Genomic DNA, 15,686 nt, shown 5'->3' with positions numbered 1-15,686 from the left:
TTCCAGCGTGCCTGTAAAGCAAATCTGATTTGCATCCTCACAGAGGCACTACTAGTGCAATTCTTACGCGACTGACTTGAAATTTGATTAGACATCGTCTTCCATGTATAGAAACTCGCCTACCAACTTCCTTTATGTCACACAACTCCTTCTTGGGGTTGCCATTTTTTTCTTCCGTCAGTGTATTGCCATTTTTTTCTTCCGTCAGTGTATAATTAAATTTGTACTGTACCTTCTGTCCTACTCGCACTCGTCCGGTTTTTTATTTATAGGTCTCAAGATATCATAAAGTGTTCGGAATTAGTAATCATATGAGACAGTGGATTCCGTAGAAATGTTGGAACACGTGAAGCAATACTGACCTTACGACTTATCTTAGAAAATAGATTAAGTAAAGGCAAACCTACGTTTCTAGCATTTGTAGACTTAGAGAAAGCTTTTGACAATGTTGACTGGAATACTCTCTTTCAAATTCTAAAGGTGGTAGGACTAAACTACAGGGAGCGAAAGGCTATTTACAATTTGTAGAGAAACCAGATGGCAGTTATAAGAGTCGCGGGGTATGAAAGGGGAGCAGTGCTTGGGAAGGGAGTGAGACAGGGGTTGTAGCCTCTCCTCGATGTTATTCAATCTGTATGTTGAGCAAGCAGTAAAGGAAACAAAAGAAAAATTCGGAATAGGTATTAAAATCCATGGAGAAGAAATAAAAACTTTGAAGTTCGCCGATGACATTGTAATTCTGTCAGAGACAGCAAAGGACTTGGAAGAGCTGTTGAATGGAATGGACAGTGTCTTGAAAGGAGGATAATGGAATGTCGTCGAATTAAGTCGGGTGATGCTGAGGGAATTAGATTAGGAAATGAGGCACTTAAAGTAGTAAAGGAGTTTTGCTATTTGGGGAGCAAAATAACTGATGATGGTCGAAGTAGAGAAGATATAAAATGTAGACTGGCAATGGCAAGGAAAGCGTTTCTGAAGAAGAGAAATTTGTTAACATCGAGTATAGATTTAAGTGTCAGGAAGTCGTTTCTGAAAGTAGTTGTAAGGAGTGTAGCCATGTATGGAAGTGAAACATGGTCGATGAATAGTTTGGACAAGAAGAGAATAGAAGCTTTCGAAATGTGGTGCTACAGAAGAATGCTGAAGATTAGATGGGTAGATCACATAACTAATGAGGAGGTATTGAATAGAATTGAGGAGAAGAGGAGTTTGTGGCACAACTTGAGAAGAAGAAGGCACCGGTTGGTAGGACATGTTCTGAGGCATCAAGGGATCACAAATTTAGCATTAGAGGGCAGCATGGAGGGTAAAAATCGTAGAGGGAGACCAAGAGATGAATACACTAAGCAGATTCAGAAGGATGTAGGTTGCAGTAAGTACTGGGAGATGAAGAAACTTGCACAGGATAGGGTAGCATGGAGAGCTGCATCAGACCAGTCTCAGGACTGAAGACCACAACAACACATTAGACAGTTTGCAATAAAGCTTCTTAAAATAAATATTTATTTTCAAGAGTGATATGATTTACGAATGTAGCGGTGTGCATATAAGAGGGAAGTGATGTAGGCTGAAGGTAGTGGACCAACGAGTGGAAAGCGCCGGGTGGCGCCGCCGGTGGCAGCAGGGCAGCGGAAGGCCGTCGGGCAGAGGGTGAGACGGGGGAAGTTGCTGCGCGGTTCCCAAGTACTCGCGTACCCTCTTGCGACTCACCGAGCAGTCATAACGCCGCCCGGTGCTCGCCCGCCGAGCTGATAGCGCTGCGTGTGACAGACTTCGCCCCTCGCACCCACCCCCGCCTGCACTGGCGACGAAGAGCCCGCCAGGTTGGTCGCGGAAAGAGGGGGTGGGTGGCAAGGAGGAGGGAGGGGGGCGACAGCAGCACCAGAAAAGCAGCAGGAAAAAGGGGGGCGGTAGGGGGGGCTGCGAGGCGCCGGCGGCGGTGGGGGCGGAACAGGCGAGACGGCAAAAACGTGCGCGCCCGGAAATGTGAGATGTGCAGATAAGGAACGCATTTAAGCCATATAATAATTTAGATGGCGAACGTGAATGTCGACCGAGATAAGAAGAGTAAGACGAACAACAAAAGAAATGAAAGTTCTGTATGAGACGGTGGAGAAGAGGGCAGTGGCTCCGAGGAGTACCCACGATTCTTCTCCGTGCAGAATTGCCACCTCTGTGTGTGTGTGTGTGTGTGTGTGTGTGTGTGTGTGTGTGTGTGGGCGGGTGTGTGTTTGTGTGCGAGCGCGCGTGCGTGCTCTGACAGGAGAGGGTTGGGTGGGAATCCTCCAGTCACGACAAGGACATTCGTCACCGGCCAAATTTAGATGGACTCCCTCTCTGTTTTGCCTACCGCTCGACATCGCCGTGTCCGTGTCTTTGTCCGCCTCTGCTCGCGCGCGTGTGTGTTTGTGTGTGTGTGTGTGTGTGTGTGTGTTACATGCTCCCGTTCCTGTTGCGCAGGTCTCCGTCCTGCATGCGGTTCCACTCGGACGAGGAACGAAAAAAAAGAGAAAGGGAAATCGCTTTTTACTCCGGCGCTCGCTGGCTGCTTTGTGTCTGCGCCGCGCCGGCAAGTCGCAGCTGTGAGCGGAGCCGCGATCGCGGTGCGAAGACCCCGGCCTTCCAATTAGCGAGCGCGCCTTGCTGCACTACTGTACCCTGCCGGGCTCTACTGTATGTAGCTGCGCGTTTTCGGCTGGGCGGCGGGGAGTTTTCGGTCGCCGGCTCCGCTGAATAGGCTGCCAGCAGCGTTCCGTTTTATTTTTATTTTCCCCTCTTTTTTAAATATATGTTTTCGTTTTAGAACCCACGCTGGAGGTTAAAGCGGAAATATGAGGGACATTCACTAGGCCCGCACGATACCACACCTGCTGTTCGACGCTTTCTTTCTCGTTGTACATCCTGTAACCGGCATTGATCGGAATCGTTTATCGCAGTAGTTACCACACTAGACAGGCATTCGGAAGGAGCGGGATTCAAACCCTAGGATGCTTATTCACATTCAGGGTTTCCGTGGTTTTCCTTAATCGATCTAGGTGAAACGCAGCGTGGTTTCTTTGATAAGGGCACAGGCGATTTCCTTCGCAGGCACTTGCGTTTTCCCGATTAAGTAACTTTTCCACTGCACAAGGCCCAAATTTAGGAGATGGAGACCATTCAGGTAAAAAAGAAAGCGTAGCGATTAACGTCCCGTCGACGACGAAGCCGTTAGAGACGAACCGCAAGCTCAGATCAGGGAAATATGAGGAAGAAAATAGTCCGTGTTCTTTCAAAGGAGCCATCCCAGCTTTAGCCTTAAGCGATTTACGGGAACCACAGGAAACCTTAATATGGGTTACCGGACAAGGAACTGAAAAATCGCGGGCCGGAGTGGACGAGCGGTTCTAGGCGCTTCAGTCTGGAACCGCGCGACCGCTACGGTCGCAGGTTCGAATCCTGCCTAGGGCATGGATGTCTGTGATGTCCTTAGGTTAGTTAGGTTTAAGTAGTTCTAAGTCTAGGGGACTGATGACCTCAGAAGTTAAGTCCCATAGTGCTCAGAGCCATTTGAACTGAACAATCGTCCTCCCGAATGCGAGTCCAGTGAGATAACCATTGCACGACCTCCTTCGACAGACACTGTGTAAGACTCACCAACACTCTGATAAATCACCTTGGATGAGTGCTGGAATGATTCCTTTCAATATGTCACGCTGGAGGTGCTTTTATATTTTTGCAGTTACATTACTATCAACGCGCGATCACGAGGTATTGTACAATTGCAGGTAAAAATGGTTTAAATGGCTCTAAGCACTAAGGGACTTAACACCTGAGGTCATCAGTCCCCTAGACTTAGAACTACCTACACCTAACTAACATAAGGACATCACACAGATCTATTCCCGAGGCAGGATTCGAACCTGCGACCGTAGAAGTAGCACGGATCCAGACTGAAGAGCGTAGAACCGCTCGACCACAGCGGCCGGTAATGCCAGGTAAAAATGCAATACCCTCATAAAAAGTCTCCGGAATAAGAAAAGATTATGCTTCATCAAAATTATTGAAAGTTAAAGGAGCTTTTACGTGGTTTTCCACGGTCAGTGTAGTCGATGTAGATTTCAAAGAAACGGCTAACTAGAAGGAACAGCTCTTTCATAAACATTATTTAGCATCTATGCCAATGACAAATCTCCTCCTGAGAAACCAAGGAGTTTCCTTTATGCCGATGATCCGGCATTAGCGAGTCTATGAAAACAGTTGAAGAAGCCCACCTGAGAAAGATGCCTATTACTCTAACCGTCAACTTCGTACAAATCCAGCTAAACCATAACCGTGAGTGTTTCATCTTAAGAACAACCAGGGACGTCGCAAACCTGACATCACATGGCAGGGAGTACAGTTAATAAGTACGACTCATCCAAAATATATGTGATTCACTCTGGAAGTTCTTTGACGTACAAGCAGCATTTTGTGAATACGAGAAGGAAGGCGGAAGCCAGAAGTAATATCCTCTGCCCTGGTAGTACCTGGGGCTCTCGATCACAACTCTGAGAAATCCAGCACTGGCAACATGTTACAATGCTGCAGAGTATTCATGCCCAGCATGGTAAAGATCTACCCTCGCTAACATAGTGGACTAAACAAAACGGGCATGTTTACTACTGGTGGTATGAAACTAACGCCACTTGTAAAACTCTACCAAGTCGATGGCATTGCGTCACCAAATATTCATCGTGAAGTAGCTACCAACGTGGCGAGAACGTGTAAAGTTCAGCAGGATAACGATCTAATACTTAGGCATGTTCCAGGTACACCAAGGTTGAGATCGTAAAGGATCTTCCTCAAGACCACACTACACACCAGTCTTGGAAAACAGCAGCAGCTACACTACCTGCCCTCTCCATTCAGAAACCCTCCCATCTGGATATGAACAGAATTTGATCGTTTGGGGGTCAGTCAGCTGTCTTTTTTCTGGAGTTGGAAGATCCAGGAGTTATCTCCAGAAATGGCACATCGTAGATACCACCAACTGTTGTTAGAACCACAGATCTCTGAGCGTCCACTGTATCGTAAATCATGTCCTGCATCTTGCGAAGAAGATCGCCTGCTTGGACACCGAGCGCAACTGAAGTTGCAAAATTTTGGTCGTCATTAGTGTAGCTTGATAATTCTTTCTTTGATTTGTTTTAATGGTAATTGCCATGTATTATACTTATTTCTGACTTGTGTAAAAAGAGTTGTCATTAAAAATAGTTAAATCACTGTTGTTAGAACCGTGTATCAGTAAAATAAATTGCTCCATATGAAAGTTTCAGTTAGATCCTCTTTACAAATAAGGACACCTGGCTAAAATTTAATCACCCCCATGAGATCAAACTGATATCGTGTTACAGTTAACCAAATATTTAACTGTAATGGGAAGGCTGTGAGACAGATGATACAAAAATAAAAAGCCTAGCATGCTTCGCTTTATAATGTCATATGGGGTCATTTTCTGGAGTAACTAGTTAAGTCAAGCATTAATACAACTTATTTGTGGTAAGAATTTAAGAAAATAGTAATTAGATACGTTCAGTGAACTTGGGATGCGAAGAACTACTTTCCAATATATTTATTTATTAATAAAATTTTCGTAAACAATACTTCTCTTTCTCAAACCAACAACATAGTTCACAGATTCATTTCTAACAATCGGCTGAAAGATTTTTTAATAGAAAATATCGATCTTCTTCATCTTTGCCGATTACCGTGTCTCTACCCGACCGCTAGTGCTCATGTTTGGAGCACCACATGTTTCCCCACTTTCCTGACTTGGAAATTACCTCTATAGCTCAAGCCTGTTATATTCTTCTCAGACTGTAATTTCTTTCTTGTTACATGACTAAACCCTTCAGAGAACTTAAGTTTCTGTTGGCAGTAAGTGTCGAAATGACTTTAAAACTATGTCCTGTGTTCCGCAAGTGCGTCTGCAAACGCGCTACACAAGACAATAATATGAGGCTTCAGTGTGAAACCACTGGTAAGTAAGGATCGAGCCATCTCCTCTTCTCAGCAATGGAATTCTGGACTCTACAGGGTGTTACAAAAAGGTACGGCCAAAACTTTCAAGAAACATTCCTCCACACAAAGAAAGAAAATATGTTATGTGGACATGTGTCCGGAAACGCTTACTTTCCATGTTAGAGCTCATTTTATTACTTCTCTTCAAATCACATTAATCATGGAATGGAAACACACAGCAACAGAACATTTGCAATGAAATGAGGATTGACACATTGTTGGATGAACCATTCGCGGAAGTGAACCTGTGGAGGCCAATCAGCTGCTGATAGTGCCTGCACACGCTGTACATGGTACGGAAACAACTGGTTCTCCCGTAGCACTCTCCATACAGTGACGTGGTCAACATTACCTTGTACAGCAGCAACTTCTCTGACGCTGACATTAGGGTTATCGTCAACTGCACGAAGAATTGCCTCGTCCATTGCAGGTGTCCTCGTCGTTCTAGGTCTTCCCCAGTCGCGAGTCATAGGCTGGAATGTTCCGTGCTCCCTAAGACGCTGATCAATTGCTTCGAACGTCTTCCTGTCGGGACACTTTCGTTCTGGAAATCTGTCTCGATACAAACGTACCGCGCCACGACTATTGCCCCGTGTTAATCCATACATCAAATGGGCATCTGCCAACTCCACATTTGTAAACATTGCACTGACTGCAAAACCACGTTCGTGATGAACACTAACCTGTTTATGCTACGTACTGATGTGCTTGATGCTAGTACTGTAGAGCAATGAGTCGCATGTCAACACAAGCACCGAAGTCAACATTACCTTCCTCCAATTAGGCCAACTGGCGGTGAATCGAGGAAGTACAGTACATACTGACGAAACCAAAATGAGCTCTAACATGGAAATTAAGCGTTTCCGGACACATGTCCACATAATATCTTTTCTTTATTTGTGTGTGAGGAATGTTTCCTGAAAGTTAGGCCGTACCTTCTTGTAACACCCTGTATGTACTGCTTACGTGGTCAGTGAAATAATGTATCAGCTGTTGGATGAAATTTTCAATTGATCGGAAGACAGTGACGTCGATAGCGACAATGAAAGAGTGATGGTGGCACAGCATTGTGCTACAGTCTATGCCAGCAAAATTTTCAGCGAAATTATAGCAAAAGTTAGATGAATGTGAGGCGCTTTTAGAGTTGCTGCCATTGCAGGGCATATGCAACCATTAGCAGATAAAGTACTAAGCATCACCTGTTACAAAACTATACGTCTGACACGCTAAACGGATGAATGAAGCAACTGATCCCAAACTTCGTATAAAATGGATGAGGCACACATGTGGTGTTGGACTCAGCGTAAGGAAGTACTGGCTGCCACAAAAAGTAAACAGTCGCTGGTTTACCAGTGGGTTCGCTGTTAAATTATCTCGGGAAAAATCCAGTAAAACACATTTTTCCAGAAAATATTTGTCCTTACGTCAACTTGACATAGACATGATTGTACGAGTATAAATAAAAAATTATCCGCAATGCATTTTTTCCTTTAGGACCAAACTGCTGAGGTCATCGGCCCTTAGGCTTACACAGTACTTAATCTGACACAAACTAACTTACGGAAAGCACAACACACTCACCCATGCCCGAGGGAGGATTCTAACCTCCGACAGGGAGAACCGCGTGAACCGCGCAATGCACCCTAGGCCACGCGGCTACCCCACACGGCTCCATAATGCAGCTATACGTTTTATTACAATATAAATAGGACATATACCTCAACATCATTTTCACTATAGTTACTTTGCTTTTCAACGCACTTTGTCCATCGTTGTACAAGCTTCCCGATGCCCTCAGAAAAAAAAAAAATTGATTTTGGTTGAGGAGCGGGCCACGCATGCACAGCGTCCTTCACTTCGTTGTCCGAGTTGAATCGATGGCTCGTTATTGCCTCTTTCAGTGGCCCAAACAAGTGGTAGTCGGAAAGGGCAAGATAAAGACTATAAAGAGGATGAGCCATAACTAATTTCCGGATGTTTCAGCATTTGGGCAGCGTTCGTTATGTGGACGAACATTGTCGTGCAACAACACACCACCTTTGGACAGTAGTCCCCAGCATTTGCTTCGAATTGCAGGCCTTACACTACCAGGCAGCATCTCACTGTATCACGCACTGTTTATTGTTGCACCAATCTCCTGATAATATTCCAGTACTGGTCGACGTGCGTCCCGAAAATCTGTAAGCATCAGTTTTCCTGCAGATGGTTGGGTACTGAACTTTTTCCTGCTGGTCGATTGGGGATGTTTCCATTCCAAACTCCCCCGTTTACTTTCCACCTCGTAATAGTGGATGCAAATTTCGCCACCTGTCATGATTCTGTCTAAGAAGCAGTCACATTCGTTTCCATAACGATCCAAATGTCTTTAGCACATGTCCAAGCGCGTTTGTTTATGCAGCAATGTGAGTTGTTTCGGGATCCATATTCACAGACTTTATGAAATCCACGTATGGTTCAAATGGCTCTCTGCACTATGGGACTTAACATCTGAGGTCATCAGTCCCCGAGAACTTAGAACTACTTAAACCTAACTAACACATATCCATGCCCGAGGCAGGATTCGAACCCGCGACCGTATCGGTGGCTCGGTTTCAGACTGAAGTGCCTAGAACCGCTAGGCCACAACGGCCGGAAAATCCACGTATACTGTAGATGATTTTGTAGGGTCAACTATGTGTATATTACTTTCTCAAGGGTGACAAGGCTGACTATCAGAAGCAGGCCACGTGCACTCTCAATGTTGTCGTCATTCGTGGCCGCGGATGGCCGTCCGTCTCTTTCCTCATGCGTAACACTTTGAAAAATGTAGTCGATTTATAGACACTGTTTCCGTATTGTGCCGTAAGCTTCTAATAGGCTGCGGCCCCCAAAACACCGTCCGATCACAAAATCCGGATCACCGCCCGTTGTTAAGCCGTGGTGCAAACTTGAAATTTAGCGATCGTGATCTATCTGCAACAAAAGGAAAACAAATAGAAGAATTTGGATCAAACTTTCATAACAGAACCACAAAAGCATAACAATAAAATAAAGGAAGACACAAGTGAATATGAACAATTCTATGTCCTCAGATCCAAATCAGTAACGCCTACAAACTGCATAAAAGTGCTTCAGTTTTTACGGCGGAGACCGTGGAACTTAAGTTTGTATCTTCCACTTTCTTCTTGAAGATACTATTCGTGTCCGACTCCCAGAGTGTTCTTAAAAGTATTCAAGTCCGAAGATGAAATAAAACTACGAACCGTTATATTTTGGATGTGGTAGTGGAATCTATTCGTTGTAAGTATAGAGGGCAGACAGTCATTCGGCTGAGGGTGCAGTCCCACTCTGGTATCCACTATACTGAGGAAGTTGACGTCTTAGCGGAGCAATCTGCATCCACAGGAACTGTTCTCTATGTGAAATTACCGTATAAAGACTACTTACGCGAAGGCAAGAAACATGTTTAGGATTTATACTTTCATTTATTTGCATCAGTTATTATTAAATTTAAGAAGTAGTGTGAACTGATCACATACATAGCTCTAGTTTACTTATCACTCTGTTTGTAAAACAGTTGTTGTGGTAAAAGCTTGAGATTTCCATTCTGTAAAAATGTATTTTTGTATTTTCTTTGTACAATTATATATTCTGTGTAAACATCTCACTCGACAGCTGAGTAGAGTACAATTTCTGGAGGCAAAATAGAACAAAACAAACAAACAACGATTTGAGAAAAGTTATGTCAAGACTGAGGATAATTTTTCACTTTCCCTCGACTAATAATTCTGACAAGGAATTAATTGCTGTTTATCAAAGGGTTAAGTGGAGAAAGAACAGAACAGCATCGTAGGAGACTGTTACGATAGGAGATAAAATGTGAGATCTCTTTCTACATCACGACGTTTTAAGCACTATATTACTACCCAGGAATTAGTAAAATTGCGTAATACTGGTCTTAAGTGATCGTAAGGCAGCTGTTTTCTGTTAGGATCAATCAAAATTGCTACCGCATTTACGGCACCCCTGGTGCTGTCAGCGGCAAAGCGGCGCGCGGCAAGGTACCTGTTTAAACATTTTGGGAACAAATGGAGGAGCGGTGGCCTCCAGAACTGGCGCCGGGTAAAGGAAGCTCGCGCGCGGCCTTGACTCAGTTTGGCGAAGTTTGCGAGACATTTCTGTGGAGTTTCCGCGATAAACCTCTCCCGCCCTCCGCGCCCCGCCTCACCCCACCCCGGGCTCAGCTGCTTCCGCCGCTCCGCGCCGAGCCGGGCCGTCTCGCGCCACACAGCAGACTACGAACTCCGGCCTCTGGCGCCTGACACGCAGGGGCGCCACGGGCAGGCGAGCCCGCTGCCTGCCGCACGCCGCCACACACTGGTGGCCGTGCCTGGCACCGGGTATTGTCTGTCTGTTCCTTCTTTGCCGACGTGCTCTATATACAGTACTGGTCATTAAAATTGCTACACCAAGATGAAATGCACACGATAAACGGGTATTCAATGGACAAATACATTGTACTAGAACTGACATGTGATTACATTTTCACGCAATTTGGGTGCATAGATCCTGAGAAATCACTACCCAGAACAACCACCTCTGGCCGTAATAACGGCCTTGATACGCCTGGGCGTTGAGTCAAACAGAGCTTGGATGGCGTGGACAGGTAAAGCTGCCCATGCAGTTTCAACACGATATGACAGATCATCAACAATAGTGACTGGCGTATTGTGACGAGCCAGTTGCTCGGCCACCATAGACCAGACGTTTTCAATTGGTGAGAGATCTGGAGAATGTGCTGGCCAGGGCAGCAGTCGAGCATTTTCTGTATCCAGAAAGGCCCGTACAGGACCTGCAACGTGCGGTAGTGCATTGTCCTGCTGAAATGTAGGGTTTCACAGGGATCGAATGAAGGGTAGAGCCACGGGTCGTAACACATCGGAAACGTAACGTCCACTGTTCAAAGTGCCGTCAATGCGAACAAGAGGTGGCCGAGACGTGTAACCAATGGCACCTCATACCATCACGCCGGGTGATACGCCAGTATGGCGATGACGAATACACGCTTCCAATGTGCGTTCACCGCGATGTCACCAAACACGGATGTCACCATCATGATGCTGTAAACAGAACCTGGATTCATCCGAAAAAATGACGTTTTGCCATTCGTCCACCCAAGTTCGTCGTTGAGTACACCATCGCAGGCGCTCCTATCTGTGATGCAGCGTCAAGGGTAACCGCAGCTATGGTCACCGAGCTGATAGTCCATGTTGCTGCAAACGTCGTCGATTTGTTCGTGCAGATGGTTGTTGTCTTGCAAACGTCCCCATCTGTTGACTCAGGGATCGAGACGTGGCTGCACGATCCGTTACAGCCATGCGGATAAGATGCCTGTCATCTCGACTGCTAGTGATACGAAGCCGTTGGGATCCAGCACTGCGTTCCATATTACCCTCCTGAAACCACCGATTCCATATTCTGCTAACAGTCATTGGATCTCGACCAACGCGAGCAGCAACGTCGCGATACGATAAACCGCAATCGCGATAGCCTACAATCCGACCTTTATCAAAGTCGGTAACGTGATGGTACGCATTTCTCCTCCTTACACGAGGCATCACAACAACGTTTCACCAAGCAACGCCGGTCAACTGCTGTTTGTGTATGAGAAACCGGTTGGAAACTTTCCTCATGTCAGCACGTTGTAGGTGTCGCCACCGCCGCCAACCTTGTGTGAATGCTCTGAAAAGCTAGTCATCTGCATATCACAGCATCTTCTTCCTGTCGGTTAAATTTCGCGTCTGTAGGACGTCATCTTCGTGGTGTAGCAATTTTAATGGCCAGTAGCAAAAAAACTGGAAAAATGCACAGCATAAAAAAAAAATTGAAGCCCCCAGAATGGGAGCTGGAACCGAAGTGAAAATTCATGGGTTCAGATAATACGATGTTAATTCACTACAAAATCAAGTGAAATTTAGAAAGAAATTGGCAGTATGAGGCCATTTACCACAATGACTTTGCACGCAACCGTGACCTGGACGCAGGTAGGGTGTCAGAAATCCTAATGCCTCTGTTGAACAAAGCTGCCCTCAAAACCGTTGTAAACTAGTCTTTGAAATAGTGAATATTGTCACTGAATTGGAATTGACATGTGAACTGGCGCCACACATTTTTATCATGGACAGAACTAGGGATATTCCTTGACACATAAGTGCTTGGACATCATGGCGACGGTTCGTAGAGACACGAGTCGTTTGCGGACAAACTTTCTTCTATTGGAAAATGACACCGCGATACTGTCGTATGAGCGGTAACACATGATGGTGCAGTATGTTTGCCGTCAGAGTTCCCTCAGTCACTACCAACCGTGACCTGACGTCGTACTGGATGATACCGCACATCATGACACCAGAAGTAACACCGCTGTGTCCCTAAAAAGCAAAGGAACAATCGGACTTCCATCCCGTCGCTGCCATGCTCACCGTTGTTGGTCACCAGGATAGCGCAGTAACTCGATTCATGACGGAACGCAGTGTGATGCCACTCAACAGCAGTCCATCCTTTCCAGTCACAGAATAACTCAAAACGCAGCAGATTGTGTTGGAGTGTTAACGGTGGCATGCGTAAGGGGCGTTGATTCCGTAGCCCGACTGCTGTTAGTCTCTGACCAATGGCATTGGGTACCTGAGAGTGTTGCCGAGACACCTTTATTTGTTTTCGGAGGGCAAGCCCAGATATGAAGGGATTACGACGTGCTTGGTGCGCTATGCCATGATCCTCCCTCGTGGTGGTTAGATATCGTCAACTGGAAGCTTGAAATCGAGTACGCCTGCCATGACATTCCCACGTAGTTCAACACTGGGCTACTGTCATATCCGGAAGCCCCAAAAAACCTGGATATTAATTACATCATTCAGCCAGCTGTTCAACTGGAGATCCATAACGATGTCCTATGAATCTATGAAACTCTGGCGATTGCTGATAATGCTGTCTCACTAGAAAACGTGGCATCTCTGTGTTGTTCTCAGTGATTACTCAACATATGACTGTGTTTATGCGCCTCGCCTGATGTGAAAACCAAACACGAACAATAGTAACGCATTCTCTGCTGGACATTCTACCTCTCACAGAGAAATACGACAAAGGGAGCCACTTTACAAGAGAGAGAGGGGCAGAAGGGGACTGAAAGAGTGAGGAACTACGAGGAAATGGACAGATGGAGGTGGGAGGAGGAGATGTGTGTAGTATGCGTGGTTTACAAATTTTGAATAAAAAGAAATAATCCACCAACCATTTACTTCATATTATTTAAGGAAAAACTTCGGAAAGGTTTTGAAACCAACTTCTCATGAAAATAATAGGTTATATTAGCCGTTCCTCCACCCTACTCGGTTTCAAAGTTCCATAGGAAATCCATCAGTTGTTAGCAGCATAAACACAGTTTTGCATAATCTTTTACAAACTTCTTCCTAGGTCGTTTCACCATTAGCAGCCCAAAACCTCTATAAGTGTCCAAATCGATGTTTATGAATGGGACAAGCTAGACATCAGACACTGTCCAGCGTGATTTATCATCGTTAACATTCTGCACACAAAATTGTTTTCAACTGGTAGACTGTTGTAGACATAAAGGCCATTAAAAGCCTCTCTGTCATAAGGAGAAGAGTAACCACACATTTATCTTCTGTAGGAATGGTATCTGTCAAAAGTCACTTTAACTCACGTGAACTGTTAGAACTTCGAAGTGTTGCGTTTCGTATCTTTGCTTCCCTATCCAGTTATGGCAGCAGACCGGTTCACTTCTTTGAAAACATTGTACCCTATGTCTTGGAAATTTAGTGTGTTTACGCTTTTGTGAAAGCCCTTCCGGCCCCAGGCGGGTCAATCGGGTCCGACCGACCGTCGTATCAACAACCTGCCAATGGCACCGTGTGGATGCAGTTTGAAGGGGCACTCCCGGCCGCTGTGAAGATAGCAGAAAATACCTGGCATAACGGGAATGAGACGCGGATCCCCCTAGCGGCAACGACCAAGCTGACCACGGGGCAGGTACTCTTTTATAATGTAGATAAAACTTATATTTGTCAGTGATTGTCAAAGGACAATAACTGTCGGCGAATGTTCGTTATTTCTCTAAAAACACAGTGATTTCGAAATATAATATGCACAAAGTCTTCCCTTGCACCTACAATATCCCCGTAATTGACACTGAGTCCATCCTTCATGGAGGTAAACACTCCGAAAATATAGCACATTCATATTTGTGAGGATCATTGTAACGAGATGACCTGACACTGATCACGCGCAGTTCTTTCCGCAAGTCACTTGAGGTAAATATTAGGTTGCTTCTTTTCAGCAGCACAGACTGTGTTCCTTTCAGCCTTGTGTAACTGAGGCTTTGTTCCGTCCGTAGGGACCGCGGTGTCGACGGGGCGTTACACTCACTTTTGTTATTGTAGCTTTCCGAGTAGCACATTGTGAAGAAGACGTGGAACGCCTCGAACATATCATAGTACTTTAAGTGAGTCAGTGATAGCAACGGATTTGAATATTTTAATTTTTTTTTTCTCCAGGTAAAGAAGAAACGAAGACGAAACGTTTGATCGAGATTAAAGGTAGAGTCCGCTTTCACTTGGATGAGGAGGAAGAAGAAATTCGTCTGCGATCTTTTTGAAGGAACTATTCCATTATGCTAAATCGATTTGGGGAAATCAGAGAGAATCTAAATCAAGGCAGCTAGTTGCGAATTTGAACGTAGATTATTCATAGTTTGTCTTAATCAATGCGGACTTCAAAAATAGTCTCTTTGGAGCCAGAAGTGTGTAATTCATCTCGAATTATACGTGGTCATTTCGTAATTATGTTACCAAATTTCAGGAATGAAGGAGAATGGTAAGTGTATCAATCTGAGGTACGAAACCCGGTCCATAAACGACCGAGTCGAAAGGTATAAGCGGAAATTGTTCTGATACCTCTGACAGTGGCCCTCTGCTGCTGCAAACTTCATGCTTCCCACGTTTTGAGATGAGGTATATTTATCAAAACAAAAAACAAAGGGTTCAGTAAGCGTCAGACCTTAATAACTGTGACCACATTTTCATCTTTGCTATTTTTTCATTTTCCTTTGAAACACATCTCTTCTACTCATTGCAGTTCGAAACAATGATCTGTAGGCCGTTCTGTTTTCATATTAGTTGTCTTCATACCTGACGATAGCTCAGCTCATGTCATACATTGACGTGTGAATAGTTTCCGTACACGAACAGACTATGAAACATCAGTGAAAATATGTGTTGTTGCAGTACATTGTGCACTGAGAACCTTATTGTATGCAGGATAGATAGTAACATTCCACCTTTTCTGATTTATAAATACTTCATAATAATTGTTAATAAGGTCAAAATGTTTTAACGGTTACATGACATTGTTTATTATTGTGTTTAATTGGTTCATATTGGAAGTAAGAAACTAATGTCAGAGACTATCACAATTTCCAAATTACAGTAATATTGCTGTTTGACTCATAATGATATCCATTTACACACTGGTACTGTTGTTCACAGAAGCCTCGAATGCGCAACCACATGATATTTTGAAAGTTGAGTTACCTGCTGTTGGTAAATGAGCACGTTTCGGCCTACTCACCTGCGCTCGTTCGAAAGAGCAGG

This window comes from Schistocerca piceifrons, chromosome 2, assembly GCF_021461385.2.
Source record: "Schistocerca piceifrons isolate TAMUIC-IGC-003096 chromosome 2, iqSchPice1.1, whole genome shotgun sequence".
Classification (NCBI taxonomy): domain Eukaryota; kingdom Metazoa; phylum Arthropoda; class Insecta; order Orthoptera; family Acrididae; genus Schistocerca; species Schistocerca piceifrons.
This window is presented reverse-complemented; position numbering follows the sequence as displayed.